The 17,127-nt window shown below is 36.5% G+C and overlaps 1 long non-coding RNA gene across 1 annotated transcript; it reads right to left on the bottom strand.

Annotated features, from left to right (window-relative positions):
* Positions 1 to 4,662: 4,662 nt before the first annotated feature.
* LOC145681431 (uncharacterized) lies at positions 4,663 to 10,921 on the bottom strand. Its single transcript, XR_014130779.1, has 2 exons — positions 10,699 to 10,921; positions 4,663 to 5,170 (listed from the first exon to the last, which is right to left on the bottom strand). It is a non-coding gene; the product is annotated as an uncharacterized LOC145681431 (long non-coding RNA).
* Positions 10,922 to 17,127: the final 6,206 nt, after the last annotated feature.

Raw genomic sequence — 17,127 nt, 5'->3', positions numbered from 1 at the left:
ATGTTCGAAAGAGAACTTCAGGAACACCGTTAACACAGACTCTTGGAAAAGTGTTCATGATATTGCAGACTGTTACGTATACACCATACCACTAGGTGGCTCCGTGCAGTCGGTGAAGGTGAAACCAGCCAACAAGAATCGCCATGTGAAGGTGTGCAGTTCTCTGAGTGTAAGAAACAACCGGGAAATCTTCCTACATTGGATCGTCACTTCTAGTGAAAAAAATGGATCTGATTTATCAAGTGTAAATGTCAGAACAATGGTTAGAACGTGATCGACGTCGAGGATGTTTTTTTTATACCACTTCTCCACCCACAGAAGACGTTGTTGCTGGTTGATGGTCTATGGTGGGAGCAATCCATGATGTCTTTCTCAGGCGAGTGAAACCATCAATACAGATAACTATACTGCTGAACTCAGTAAACTCTTCACCTCTGGTTTGATATCGTGGTTTTCGTCGTGGTTAGAATTGACTTTGAGGTATATGCCACAAACCCTTTATCTTACGCTCTCTCTACCTAATTTATTTTCCTCTCTCTTTTTTCGTTTTTGTACCCAGCCACGCCTCGACAAACCACGAATTCACTTATACCTATACCCTCGCCAAACCCGGGGCTGGGAAACAGTGGTTGGGGATATAAGTACCGTAAAATAAAAATAAAAGCGTGTACTTGTAATTAAACATGAACATGTACAACAAGTTAAAGATTAACCTTGCGTGCAAATGATAAAACCTGATTTAAAGTGTATTACACATGTAATAACATTTAGCAATGATATATATATATATATATATATATATATATATATATATATATATATATATATATATATATATATATATATATATATATTACATTTGAAATAAAGGAAATGTCAAACAAACGATTCTCAACCTTATGACGTTCACGGCTGTTTTTAATTATAATTTGAAAAGTTCGTGGTGGCTTTGTAACAACAATAATTAATTCGAATCAAGTTCTATTCATAGTGGTCTTCGACCGGTCAATTAATCCAATGTAATCGCCGTCCTGGCGTCGAGTCCCGGCTGGAAACCAAGGCCCAGGAAAGGTTCCGCAAATGGTAATTCGAGCTGGTTCGTGTTGATCTGCTTACAGCCACACCGTGACTACTCTAGAGTTCCAATCGTGGGAAGTCCAAATACCACACAATCACTTAACACAGAGAGCCATGGACGACTCGCCAAGCCTACGAAACAGGCGTCACATAACGTACAATATTGCTAATCGTAGCACTGCCAACAAAAGACAACTGTACTCTCTTTGATTTCGAGTTCCCTTTATGTATAGGGTTCGTAACTTGATTTTTAATTGTTAAGTTAATTTTGATGCTCGATCCGTCTGGGGAGCCCACTTGGTACACTCTTAAGAATAAAACACTTTCCAAGAGCACGGACTGTCAAAGGGTCCGGCTTCCAACAACACAAGCGCGCGAATCAACGTAGGACGGCACGCCCAACTTATGATCAGGGGCGGCCTACAGAGTAACGATCAACACGGATCGTGCGTCGACACGAACAAAAACACCACTGGAGATTCCCTAAGCTAACTATGGCTTTTTAGATACAGCGCAGCGTGGGTGGAAGGTGAGAGTCCCGAAAATCAAATATAGAGAGAATCATTGTCCAATCAACTCTTAACTATAACAGTGCATGGGCGGCAGGTGAGAATCCCGAAAATCAAATACAAAGAAACAGTCACCACAAATGCAGTGATCACGTGGTTAAGGTCTGCATTTTTTAACCATATACAGTATGCTTATAGGATAAGAGCTATGCACACTAACGCATATACAAAAACATACCAAAGCGATAAGAGAAGGCTTCGGGATCTTTCTTTCATATACGAGGCTTGGTCAATTAAGTTCAAAGTTAACGTTGTCTCTTCCATTTTGTTCAAATGCGATAAATGGGCTTGGGGTCGGTGATAGGTTTAAGTAATCTGTGATTCGATCCCAGTTATGCGACTTTTAGGAGGACAACATTATACCTATGAGTTTTCTCGAGATTCTACCGTTCTCTCCGACATTCTAATTTTGCTAATGATTTTATAACCATTTACTTTCAGTAATTCATCCGTCTCCTTTAGCTTATAGAGCATAATTGTGGGACGTAAAACTATAAATTTCATATAAGCTCCGACTGGGAAACGAAAATAGGTGTGCTAACCATCTAGATCTTTTAACTGGAAAGTGACGCAACTCAAAACTGACACTTGTTCACAAATGATGTTCAAAATCGTATTCTAGGAGAGTTTAATGTATCGCAGATGAAGATACAGATCTCCCCCCATCCGGAAGCAATTGTGTCATTTATCCGCCCATGTTAATCTCCAGTGGTGTCAACTTTAAACTCACCCTACTGAGAATTGAGTTGAGTTGATTTTGAGTTTAACGTCCCTTTTCAGCAGCGAGGCTATATGTGGTTAGAATCCGAACCACATGAGCTCCCGCCGGGAATCGAACCCGGGCCTCCCATGTCACTCTACTGAGAAGGTGATGATTTTGATGCAATTGAATATTTCAGTTTTATGTCACAAAGTTATGCTATCTTAGCTAAAAGAGACGGCGACGATGAGAACCAGTGAAATGGTGCCATCCCACACAGCAATGAAATATTTTCAAAACGTTTCTAAAACGTGCCATCATTTTCCTTCAGAAAATGTATCCTACTTCCCTTAAGGAAATATATTCCATATGTTGTTGAAAACATTTTCCACATAATACTGAAAATATTCTCTAAATACACTCAAAAACGTTGTAGAAATATTTTATACGCCGTTAGAAAAGTTTTCCTAAAAATGTTTTCTGTACGATTTCCAAACATTACTGAAAAAGTATTTGAAACGTTTTATACAATGTTAACGGAATGGTTTTTAAAATGTTTCTCATGGAATATTTTAAAATTATTTACCAATAACGCAGACAATATTTTCCTACATATGCCAAAATATTTTCTTTACATGACAAAATATATTTAGTGAATATTTTTTGTACATCACAGAAAATATTTAAAGAATAGTTTCTGTGCATGACAAAATATTTAGGGAATATTTTCTGTACATGACAAAATATTTACAGAATAATTTCTGTACATGGTAGAACCCAAAGCCCATAGGCCAATTCGGTTACTACTGCAGATACGAAAACAAGGTAAGATACAGAAGGAAATTTTTAAAATGCAGCAAGTTTTGTTTTTATATTAGTATACCGCCCAATAGTAACGAAAAGTACAACGCTGCCACTGTTGGACAACAACGAATGAAAGAAAGAAAGTTTGAAATTATTTGGACCAAAGGGAACGGAAAGACACAATGAAAAATATAGTGCAAGACCCAATTTCGCGTCCTTCGTATCTGCTCCCCCCCCCTCAACACCGTGGTTGCTACGCCTCTGGCGTGGATGTTGCATTTGCATGTTTATCCTTCACTGTGTCTCCTTTCAATTCTTCTCGGTGTAGCTAATTTCAAACCACACATTCTTTCATTCGTGTAGCCCGACATGATGTATGGTAACGCATTTTCTTTATTGAGCGGTACACTAGTACAAAAACAAAAGTGTTGCTGGAATTTAAAAGAGTCCTTACATATCTTACCGTGTTTCCATACCTGCAATAGTAACCGAGTTGGCCTATGGGCTCCGGACTTTTGCGTCACTCTGCATATACGGTATAACGGCTTCTTGCTGGGAACAAATAGTAGGTTGAAAACAAGGCGGCCAGGCTGTGACATAGCAGCTGGAAGAAAACATAAGATTCTTCTGTACAATTTTACCTGCTTAGACGTCTTTGCCTCACTCTGTCTTCATGACGAGGAACCATTGCGGCCCACAGACTCAGATCAAAAAAATAAATAAATAGATAAATAACTAAAAACAAAATAAAAATAAAATACCACTACTACTACTACTACTACTACTACTACTACTACTACTACTAATAATAATAATAATAATAATAATAATAATAAACAGTGTAAATTATAACTACGTAATGTTAACTTGCTCTCATAATTTTAAGCATTTTTTTTTAAACTCAAACTCTTATTTACACACAAAATGTTTCTGGGTGTTTCACTGGTACTACTGGTATGTGGACACGCCGTGCATATATGTTGGGGTGTCTTATGTGACTTACGACATTCAAACTGCACATCAGTGTGTTCACAATCGTCGCCTGCCAGTTTTGAAAGCGGCTGTATTGGATTTTTTTTTTTTAATACGAAAAGGATTGAAGTTTAGACATCCATTTCAAGAAACAATTGTTGGCAATCCTTTTCCTATCTTAAAAATAATAAATCCAATATAGCCGCTTTGTAAATTGGCACGCGATGATTGTGAAGGCTCTAATTTGCAGTCTGAACCTCGCAACATCACATAAGACACCCCAACGTACATAGACGGCGTGGCCACATACCAGTAGTAGCAGTGGAACACCCTGAAGCATTCTGTGTGTAAATAAGATTTTGAGTTAATAATAATAATAATAATAATAATAATAATAATAATAATAATAATAATAATAAAAGCAGCTTAAAATTATGAGAGCAAGCTAACATTATGTAGTTATAATTTACACTGTACACTATAATAAATATACATCTATATAAGTTTATATCGGTTAGTAGTTAAATAAAAATATAAATGTACACTATTCTGGCATTATTTATTTAAATACTCTTCAGCAGCATCTTCATGCTGCTCGTATTATTTGTTTCTATACATTAAGAACAATCTTCTCAAATATCACATTAAGAACAATCTTCAACACTTGTTCTAGAAAATTATGTCACTGACACTAATTAAAAAAAAATCAACAACAATATTTATGTAAAATATGTTGCTGAAAATATTTTCTACAAATCTACGGCGCATGGGGAATAGATCTTTTCACGAAATGTCACTTTTTGCAACTTTCAAGAAATATCACATTGTTGAATAACCAGAAAACGTATTTGCTTCTTTATAATGTCACTTTTGATTACCACAACTAACTATAAATTCGACGCTGCGAATTGTCAGTTAAAGTTCTGTGGAACTGCAGCTGAATTCTTAACTGATCTTCTTGTTCGTCTCTGTATGACATGTTGAAGCCAAATCCCAATAATCTACGCGATCTCATCGTTAGTTACGTTTCTCTTGTGTTACACAGTTTCTGAAAATAAAAATAATAGGCAGCGTTTAATAACATAATAACAGCAGGGAATGATTAAAGATCAATTATTACATCTTAAACTTACAAAAATATTTAAAATGTTTGTGTAGGACCTACAGCAGCTTGTGAAGACAATATTGTGTTACAAAAGTAACATCCTGAAGAAAATGTAAATGGCACGGAAGACAACAGCTACAGCTGAAAGTGACATACCTTAGACTGTAGCTTAATTACGGACGTTGTAACATGTTGAAGCGGTCACACATTTTTTTAAAAAAGTATAGCATCTTATAAATATTAAACCTATTAAAAAAAAAAAATCGAAAACATGTGGCAGCATTTGAGTTGATGAAGAACTAGCGTCTCATTCCGAATGTCTGATCTCAAATCTGGACCCGATCATCCTTTTTCCCTCAGTCGTACCAGGTGAATGCCGAGGTGGTTACTAAGGCCTTGATGACCGCTACCTTGCTTGATTTCTTTCCCCACGGAGCAGGCCATACATATTATTTTGCCTTATACAAATGAATAATTTTGATACGTTGCATTGCAAAGAATACAAAAAATCGCGAATATAGGAATGAATCATGAAATGCTCAAGAAAACTACCAACATGACAGAACAATTCAGTAAAAGGATGAAATGAAAGGTAAGGGGAAAAAACAAGGAATGTCCATGTGTGTGCTTTATTGGGTACTTTGTCCTATGAGATGGTAACTTTTGGTACTATTTGCCTGTATATATATATATGCATCCGTAGATGTAAAAATATCTTATGTAAAAACAGGCAAAAGATTTGATTAAGCCTATGCCTTTTTACGAGGTTTTCAATATTAAAACACCGTTTTCTCAAAAATACAATTTTGTGACATTCCTTCTATTTTCCTCTTACCCTTCAAATATACTCTATACATGTTCAACTCTCTCTTCCACGGACACTTAAATGGAACGTGTCACTTGAAGATGGGAAAATTGCGCATTTTGCTAAAATAAGGATTTTCAAAGTGTTTTGAATGTTATAACAGCGCTTGTAGTACATGCTTTTGGGAAATAAAGTTTACAGGAAGATGATTCTGAGAAGTATTCATGGCACAATAGTATGTATTTAAAGCGAAGAAAAAATAAAAAGGGCGCCAGAAAGGTTTTTTTTTTTTTTTTTTACAAGAATTTAAACATAGTGTATCCCTCTTCAAATGACAACTTCTTTGATTCTTTCCACTCTGAATCTAAGGTACGGCTTTTTTAATGCATTCAGTGCATTCACAACTTTATAAAGGTCTTACGTTGAAAAAAATGGAATCTTTAAGTTTAACGTCCCACGGTTATGCGGTTAGGCTAAAGGAGATGGTGATAATGAGAAATGAGTGAAATGGTGGAATGAAGAAAGTGGGAGGAAACGGGAGAACCCCGAGAAAACCCACGAGCACGGTATTTGCCACCACAAAGTCCACACGGCGCGAGCTGGGATCGAACCAGGGACCCCAAACCCCTGGTGAACGCTCTACAACTGAGCCACCGCGCCCTCGGGTCTTACGTTGAATGTTGTATATCTTAGCGCGAAAGCAACTAATTCGCCCAAGGAATGTCCAAAATCTAATAAGAACCACTTCCAATCACTTGATCACCTTAATTGCACCAATAATATACCAACGAAAAGCTCAAAAACCTAGGTGGGTTTTTCCGGGCTGGGCCCAATTGGGCAAACCCTGAACACAATACAATACACACACACACACACACACACACATATATATATATATATATATATATATATATATATATATATATATATATATATATATATATATACGCAAATCGCAAAAGAATAATTGTAATCTTTCGGCAAATCTAGTCTGATGGCCCCCTTTAATTTTATATATGCCAGGTGAAATATTTACATGTCGCCTGCCGCAAACCATTTAAGAGAAAATAAGAAAATTAGCGAAAGAATTATAATTTTTCAACAATTATTTCGAGCGGCACGCCAATAGTAAACCTGCAGGCAGAATTAGGTAATACTCAAGCAGACTGTTTTACCAAATTTTGACGCATTTCTTGCATCTTCCGGTTTCTTTTTGCAGAACATGCACTAAACGAAAAGAAATCCTTAAGTTTAATATCCCACGATCATGTTGGTTAGGCTAAAGGAGACGGTGATAATGAAAAATGAAGAAAGTGGGAGGAAACGGGAGAACCCCGAGAAAACCCACGAGAAAGTCCACACGGCACGAGCTGGGATCGAACCAGGGACCCCAAGCACCGGAGGTGAACGCTCTATCACTGAGCAACCGCGCCCCCCTATGTACTAAATGAGGAGCTCTAAAAGAAAAAGCGAAACAACTTCTGTTAGGTGGCCAGTAAAAAAGCACGCATGCTATCTGAGTCAGGGCAGAAGCACAGCAGGGGGGCACGCATAAACGAGGATGGTGCAAAAACATTTACAATATTTGTAATTATTCTTATCTTCAAAAACACTTAATTTCGATCCTAAAAAAAAAAAAAAAAATACCTTTCACAGCTAATACACGAGTGTTACACCGCCTTTCTTTCTTACCTTTACGACAGAAAATAGTGTATGTAGGGCTATTGCCTCTGTTCTGAATTTTTCTTCTTGAATAAATCTTTTCCACACTTTGCGCAGTTGATTTTACGCGCTTCACCATACCATGACTGTAGAAACTTTATAATCCTTCTCTCTTTATTACACAATTCTTTAAAAAAAAAAAAAAAAGTTTACATTACGGCCATCGCAGATGTTCACAACTGACGTATGAACCGGAAATTCCCGCCGCTTACTTCTACCCTATTTGCATTCAAAATCCATTTCAATAAGCTGTGCAATGATAGAAATAACTTACATTAACACTCTCATTCCTTCACGAAAAATATTTCACATCATATTTTATCTATAAATTTTGTTCTCGGCGTAAACGTCTGCTCGAGAGAACCCAAGAATTATTATAACCCACTGGTGTATTTAAGGGGGGCTTCCGGGCTTAAGCCCCTTGAAATTGTACTTACTATATTAAAGTAAATGAATTATCTTGGAGAACAAAGTTAGCCAAGCCCTTCTCCCGTGAAAAAAAAAAGTAGTAAATACGTCATTAAAATGGTAATATACGCGCAATTATCCCGTCACCAAAATAGAAATGTACGTGCCTACTCCCTTCGGAAGCATCTCCTCGGCCCCCCCCCCCGTCTTCACCCTCCCTGACTCGGTTAGATGGCATTCGTGCTTTTTAGTAGCCCCGTAACACAGATTGGTTTGTATTTTTTGGGCTTCTTATCCACACATCAGGAATCAGTATAATACGCAAATCGTAAAAGAATTGTAATTTTTCGACAATTAATTCTGACGGTCGCCTTGAATTTATAAGTGAAAAATTTATACGTCGCTTGGCGAAAATCATTAAATAGACAACAAGAAGGAAAGTAGCGAAAGAATTATATTTCACTAAGTATTTCGAGCAGTGCTTCTTCCAGACTTGTCTTTGGGAGGGCAGTGGCTCCCCGGAGCAGACCAAAATAATACGTTTATAATAATAACTAGAATAGCACGAGCAATGCCCCCGGAACATTACTTTTGAAAGAAACACTGCTTTCGAGTGGCACACCAGAAGTAAAACTGCACGCAGAATCATTATAACCTGTCATAAAAATGGTAATGTACGCATCTTTTTAAACTCTTTACTTTGAACAAGGCAGTGATATTATGTCAGTACATAGTATTGCCGAATGAGCATTAGCGAAAAATGAAATGAAATGAAATCTTTTAGTTTTACGTCCCACGATTATGCCGGTTAGGCTAAAGGAGACGATGATTATGAGAAATGAATGTAATGGTGAAATGAAGAAAGTGGGAGGAAACGGGAGAACCCCGAGAAAACCCACGCACACGGTGTTTGTTCACCACAAAGTTCACTTGGCGGGGGCTGGGATCGAACCCGGGACCCCAAGCACCAGAGGTGAGCATTAGCGAGTGAAGGCGGGTTAGAGTCCCGCAGGGCACGTTGTTTTCTCTTTCCTTCTTGGGAACTGTAACTGCAGAAACCGGTTCAGATCAATTGGTCATTGTCACTGCCTTGACAAAAGTAAAGACTTGCCCGCATATTTTCCCTTTGGAAGCATCCCCTCGCTCCTGCTGACCTCCAACTTCGCAATGCTCTGACTCAGACAGTATTGGTGCGGGAAGCTTCTAGAACACAGGTCCCCCATATAGGTTAATAGATGTTTCTTTTCTGTATCAAAGTAAAATATTTAATTCACATAGTATTGCCGAGCGAGCGTTAGCAAGTGAAGGTGGGTTAGAGCCCCGCAGGGCACGTTGATTTCTGTCTTTATTACAGATAAATGGGAAGAGGAACTTGTGTTCTACATCCCTACACGTAGTACAGGCTGATTTATATTTTTTGCACTGTAGTTTTTACGTCATACATCCGGCAACGTATATATATACGCAAATCATAAAAGAATAACTATACTTTTTCGACAATTACTTCTGACGCTCCTTTTGAATTTTATCTATTCCATGTGACGTATTTCAAATCGCCTAGCGCAAATCTTTAGGAGACAATAAGGCTTGTGTATAGCCCGCTCCCCCCAGTTCTTTGTCACCGGAACTGGAAGAGTCAGTACTACTACTACTTATATCGAGAACAGAACCAAACCAACCCCTGCGGGGCTTCTAACCCGTTCCTACTACTATTGCTACTAACTACCACCACTACTACTACTATTGGTACTAACTACTACTACTACTGCTACTATTACTACTACCGCTACTAAAGCTACTACTACTACTTATACTAAAGCTTCCTTACCGCAAGATTTACATCTTAAATCTTTATAACATGCGATTCCGATTCATTATGAACTAGTATGAATCGTTAGAATCACTATGATTCGTTAAAAATCATTGGGGGGAGCGGGCTATACTCAATCCGACAATAAAAAGAAAATTATTAAAAGAATCTATTTTTCAGCAATTATTTCGACTGGTGAGCCAAAAGTAAACCTTCACGGTATTTTATGTATAGAGATGAAAAATAGAAATCTAGCATCCCATACCTTTATTAATTTGTAAACATAAATTTCTCGATAATACATAGTATACATGAGAACACCCTGATCTGCGTTTCTTGTGTTCTATTACCATTTCTACATGAAATACCATAAATTTTCTACGTAGTGCAATATAAGAAGTACCCATGTGCACAAGACATGCGATATGCCTTAAATCCCCCCTCCACACACACATAGTCATAGATAAAGTACAAGGGCACTACACATGCAGATATGAGATATAAAGTACAGGTACGTTCTTTTTTTATTTTCGTATCAGTCGATAAGTAAATAAAAGTCGCTTTGTTACCCCCTTTGTAAGTTCGTACATACTCAATGAATAATCCCTAAAAGTATGAGCGTCCTGCTTATTCGGGAACTGATGCAGCTTCATGTATACTATACAGACACTCAATCACTTATAAAGACAATAAAACTAAATTATTTTATGTAATCGTTATACTTACCGACTTTTCTTGTCTTTCTTTCTTTCTTCTTCACTATTAACAGAGTTGAGGTGTGCCTCCGACTTCGGAAAAGTCTTCTTTAATTTCAAATCACTCATTAACTAATTAAAATTGGGTATATTACCAACTTTTTAAGTAGGTAGATATTCAATGAATAATTCCTGGCTCCTTAACTATAACCCTTTTTCTATATAAAGATATCTTCTTCAACATGACTGAATATAGTGAGATTTAATTTATTTTATTTATTTATTTTTTAAATATTCCTTCTTGTCTTGACTTGTGAATTCAACATAGCGCGCAAGGAATGCTGGTACCTTTGATAAACAAATGACGGTTGATGTAGCGATGCTAATTAGCAATCTCACACACTGGATATCATAAATTTCAAATTTTTAACAAATATATTTCTTTGGTGCTGCTATAATTAGTATAATGATTGGTAATAATGCTACTACGATACTCTCGCGAGAGAATTTATTCAACATTCGATAAAATATTCTGCAACTACATGAAAATATTTCATTTAAGTTACAGGACAAGATAACAAACACATTTCCATACAAAATTAATAGGAGTTTTAAAAATATTTCTTATCTTACGAACGAATTTATTTTTAAAATATTCGAAATATTTTAAAAATTATATTTCATATGTTTTCTTGTAACAATAGAAAAGAATGTAAATGACATGTTGGAAAACATTTTATTCTGTTTATAGGCCTATTCTGTTTCCTTTATCATGTATGTAAAACATTTTTTGTGTTACTTAGAAAACATTTTCTCTCTCAACTAGGGGTAAAAGTACGGGGGGACGCCACCCCCACCTCGAGAAAATATATACGGCGTCTACCCAGTTCCTAAAAAAAATTACAATGGGCAAAGATAGGCAGGGTGAACGACGTGACGTCATCCGCTACCTACCGTCCCCCAACCTTTTCAGATCCACTTTTACCCCTGCTCTCAACATTGAAAACATATTACATTACATTCAACACAATATTTCTATTACAATTTGTGAAAATTTTCCATACATTATTTTCCTACTAACGTTCTAAACATGCACATCCTGTTCAGTGGCATATTTACGATTTTGTTTTGTGGAGGGAATCTTTGCTAACTTTATTCCTGAAAATGTGAAAATTGTGCAGGATATTTCATTTACTTTAATATAGTAAAACAATTTCGGGGGAGGATTAAGCCCGGAAAGCTTATTTAACGCCAATGCTTCCCGTAGTTAATTAAATGTTCTCCAAACACATTTTAAAAAATAGTTCCGGCATATAGTTGGGATACTTCTCAGATATAACAAGGAATATGTTTTCTCCAGTAACGGAAGAGTATATTCTGAAAACATGTAAAAATGTTTCTATAATAGACCTATATCAGAAAATGTTGTTCACTAAAGACACAAAATATCTTCCAAAACACAATGGAAAACATTTTCTATTCATTTTTAATGTTTTCTTTTAACTGTTTTAAAGTTTTATATTCAAAATTCCATAAAATATTCTGGAAATAATACTAAAATATCATACGAAAATACTTAATTTAAGTTATAGGAGAAGATTACCAAAATACTTTTGTAAAAATTAAGTAAACCTTTTTAAAACATTTCTGAAAAATATTTCTTATATTACGAAATAATTTATTTTTAAAATATTCTAAATGTTTTTAAAAATATATATTTAATACGTTTTCTCGTAAAAATAGAAAATATTACAAATAACGAATTAGAAAACATTTTTTAAATATGTGGAATATATTTCGTTTGATTGCTTTCCGTATCATATATGGAAAACATTTTTAGTATCATTTCGAAAATATTTCCCTTCTCAACAGTGAAAACATATTAAATTAGATCCAAAACAATATTTCTAATATATTTTGTGAATATTTTCCTGGTTTTACTTTCCGGCAAGCATTCTCAAAATGTACTCCAGGTAATTTCTAAAATGTTTTACAAACATTTTTGGGAAAATATTTTTGGGAAATATTCGGAATACATTGGGGAAACCAGCATGGAAATCTTCAGAGAAGGAAAACCTTTTGAAAACCAAGGAAAATATTTTCTTTTGATTGAGGAAATATTCCTTGCTGTGTGGGATGATGGTTAGTGAAAGGAAACGGGAGAATCCATAGAAAAACTCACACATGGTGTTTGTCCACTTCAAAGCCTACTTGATGGAAGCTGGGATAGAACTTAGGATCCTACTCACCAGAGATGAACGCTCTATCTTATCAATATGAACGTGGATGTTATGCCATTTATATAATAAATTACATATTCTTCGAATATTCTTTATGTATGTATAAGTACACGTGATATATTAGCTTTAAGGGAATTAGTAAATAAATGAATCATTTTATCTTTAAGTTACTTAAAGTTTGTCATAAATATCGATTTATTCTGACAGTAAACGTTATATATTGCTATGTTATTCCGAGTCACAATATGTTACTTAAGTAAATGTGCTTCAGCCTTTATAGATCGCAAAGTACTTTCTATTTGTTCAAGTTGTAGTATTTATTGGCTTATTACTCGCACGTATTACAGAAAGCGTTCCTTCATGTGATTTACTCGTGCGTGTATTCGTAGAAGACCAACTCGTTACACGTCTGTTTAGTGATGTTCTTAAAAAAAAAGACCAAAAACAGAGTAAGTACATTCAAGATAAACGTGTTGTAATCTTCTTCGTTATTTTTAAGAGAAGTTTGGTTTACTAAAACTCCTTTGTTACCCTCTCGGTTCATGAGTCCGTTCGTCCAGGACACAAAACCCAGTTTATCTGTGTGTCCGTCCGTCCGACAGGCAAAACATCTCAAGAACTACTTAAGAGTCTTCATCCCGGCGAAATTTTACCGCTAATTTTACAGTAATTATGTGATATCTTCAAATAGATAAAAGATAATCGAAATGTGGAACAAGAGCGCCCTAGACAATATTATTTTACATGAGAAACCGTTATCACGACTCACTTATCTGCTTTAGATTTCGAGCCATTTTGAAAATCGGCATTTATTTTCGCCTTTCTAAACAGCTGAAAACGGAAAGTCACTAGGTGACTTGTGATAACGGTACCTCACGCAAAATAATATTGTCTAGGGCGCTCTTGTTCCATATTTCAATTATCTTTTATCTATTTGAAGATATCACATAATTACTGTAAAATTAGCGGTATTTTAATTTCGCCGGGATGAAGACTCTTAATTAACCAGCATCGATTTCGTAGAGGGTCGAAGTTAGAAATCGTGTTTATTAATGGAGACGATATTCACACAAGAAGTGATGCAAATCACAAAGTATAGGGTTATTCAAAAAGCTCACCAGTTTTGGATCGTCTCGCAAATTTTTGTTTCTCGGTTGCTGACATTGTTTTGTATTGTTGTTCTACCCACAAACATTCCGATTGTCACAGTGTGAATTTCTCGCATTTATTCAGTCTGTATCTAGCCCTGGAGCAGTTTACTATAGCGCAACGTGGGCTAATTGTGGAAACTTTTGATCAGAATGGAGAAAGTTATGCAGCAAATGTCAGGCAATTTCGCGCTTTTCTAGGGCGAAATGAGGCACCGAATGAATCAACAGTTTACAAGTTTATGAAAAAGTTCATTGAAACGGGTTTAGCAGTGAATATTAAAAGTCCTGGGCGTCGTCGAAGTGGTCGTTCTAAGCAAAACATTGCGGTGGTTTGTGACAATATGGCTGTTAGTCAGGCAGTCACAGCTAATTTCACGAACAGAGTTATTGATGCCAGCCAGGGGCGGATCCAGGGGGGGGCGATCGGGGCGATCGACCCCCCCCAGAAGAGGAAACTTTCTTATTTTACATACATATAAATAAAACCCATCGCAAAGTTTAGAGCCCTTAAAAGTAGCAGTATGACAACCCACCGCTCCCCCCAGAAGTCGGTCCTGGATCCGCCCCTGATGCCAGCGCAGTAGAGGAGATTCAATGAACAATGTCATTCACCATACCTGAAATCTGAATATGTCATGAACATGTTTATGCATTTTGGTAGCGTGTTAAAAAAAAAATGAAGTTCATAATTTGATGCAACAAACTCGGCATGCTTTTTGAATAACCCTTTATTTGAGAACAAGATCCGGAGTCGAATATTCGTACCCAACAGGAACAAGAATGAGGAATGGCGGAAATTTCATAACGAGGAACTTCATAATTTATACCGTTTACCAAACATTGTTAGGACCATCAAGTGAGGAGGCTAAAGTGGACAGGTCATGTAGCCAGTATGCAAGAAAGTAGGAACGCTTTCAAAGTTTTAACTGGAAATCCAATCGGAAAACATTCATTAGGAAAACATTAGGAACATCCATTAGATAGGAGGACAATATTAAGATGGATCTCGCAGAAATAAGAATACAAAGTAGAAGTTCGGTCCACTTGGGTAAGGACAGAAGCCAATGTAGAGCTTTTGTGAACGCGCCATTGAATCTACGGATTCCATAGGCCATAGACTTATTTATTAGTGGTGGAAATCAAGAATTTCCGGTTTTAACGTTTATCTCTATAGACCAAAACTGGATTCCTGGAATTGATCAAGCGTTCTAAGAATAGATACATTTAATCTTCATCCTTAACTATTTACTAAAAATCACACTATTTACTATTTACCTAGTGTCTGTAACAGGACAAGATTTAACTTACACTTTTTTTCTACTTTAGCCTCGGATCAATTTTCTGCACTTAACGTGGGGTTTACTCTCTTCCGGAAAATTTGAAATAATATTGTTAATGAAAATGGGTTTTTATATCATTTAAACCCTTAAAGTATTTTTCTAAAACCGTAATGTTTTACGAGATTTTTTTCAAAGATAAGCACTTAAATTTAACTATAGTAGTAGAGAGATTCTGTACAGGCGGTTCAAGGTCATAACAAAATACTCACCTGATTTATGTTCTCATTTCAATAACACAGAAATTATTGTTCAGTTGATCTACAACGTCGTCTTTTCTGTGATTATGAGCCACTTATAGAAAATCTCCCTACTATAAGCAGACTTACATGTAACTACAAAAATAAAATAGAATAGAACAAAATAAAATCAACTTTACACAATTTATAATGTTTTTTTCCATGGCAATGAATATGAATATTAAGTTATCTACAGTGGTGGATCTAGAAAGTAAAAACTAAGGGGACCAGTCAGAATCTAGACTATGATAAGTATACAGATGGTGATCAGAAAAATGGAAACACCTGAACGAAATTGCAACTTACCAGATTAATATGGTGTCGGGCCACCTTTCGCCTTCAGAACACCTTGATGCGACGTGGGATGGAGGCATAGAGGTCGTGAATGGTAGCAAGTGGAATTTTACACCATTCCTCGTGCAGGGCATCGGCCAGTTCTGTAAGAGAGGATGGAGGTGGAAATCGTCGCCGGAGTCGTGTTTCCAAGACGGACCACAGATGTTCAATTATGTTGAGATCTGGGGATTGGGCGGGCCAGGAGGGGTGTTGAACTTCATCCCGATGTTCCTCACACGACTCTGCAACAACGCCAGCTGTGTGAATGGATGCATTATCATAATCGAAGATGGCGTCATTGTCCGGGAACAACATCCGGACTATAGGATGCAAGTGAGAACAAGATCCTGAGACGAATATTCGGACCCAAGAGGAACGGGAATGGGGAATGGCGGAAACTTCATAACGAGGAACTACATAATTTATATGGTTTACCCAACATTGTTAGGGTCGTGAAGTCTAGGAGGCTTAGGTGGGCGGGTCATGTAGCTAGAATGGAAGAAAGTAGAAACGCTTTCAAAGTCTTGACTGGAAGACCAATCGGAAAACGACCATTAGGAAGACCTAGGCGCAGATGGGAGGACAATATTAAGATGGATCTCGCAGAGATTGGAATACAAAGTAGAAACTGGATGCAGTTAGCTAAGGATAGAAGTCAGTGGAGAGCTTTTGTGAACGCGGCATTGAACCTCCGGGTTCCATAGGCCATAGAGTTAGTTAGTTAGTAGTTTATGAACAATAACGGTTTATGAATTTCTTAAGAAGAAGTTTACGATAGTTTCTGCTGTATAATTTTGTGGACATTAGTTTCTGATTGGAATAGTACCTTTACGCAAATAAGCATTGTTTTTAGGCTGAGTTAATACACTAGTTAATATCCTCATGTTTGGGTCACCACCCGTCCTTATGATGCGAATTTTATTTATTTTTAAGAAAAGAAGATATGAAAGCACAGTGCTGTTACAGTTGAATGCTAATTTCTGATATGCCAGTGTGGATTCAATAGTTACGCGTTCAGGGGGAAGCAAAAAGAAATTTGCCCATGTAAAATAATTTTCTCAAGTAAAACTAAACTAAATTCTCTACTGAATTCAATACCTAAGACGCACAAATGTAAGTTGATAATCATCTTCATGATTTTTCTGAGAATAGTATCA

The sequence above is a fragment of the Thermobia domestica genome, chromosome 3 (assembly GCF_964235325.1).
Source record: "Thermobia domestica chromosome 3, izTheDome1.hap1.1, whole genome shotgun sequence".
Classification (NCBI taxonomy): domain Eukaryota; kingdom Metazoa; phylum Arthropoda; class Insecta; order Zygentoma; family Lepismatidae; genus Thermobia; species Thermobia domestica.
Note: the sequence above shows the minus strand (reverse complement) of the source record. Positions and strands in the feature narration are given on the sequence as shown.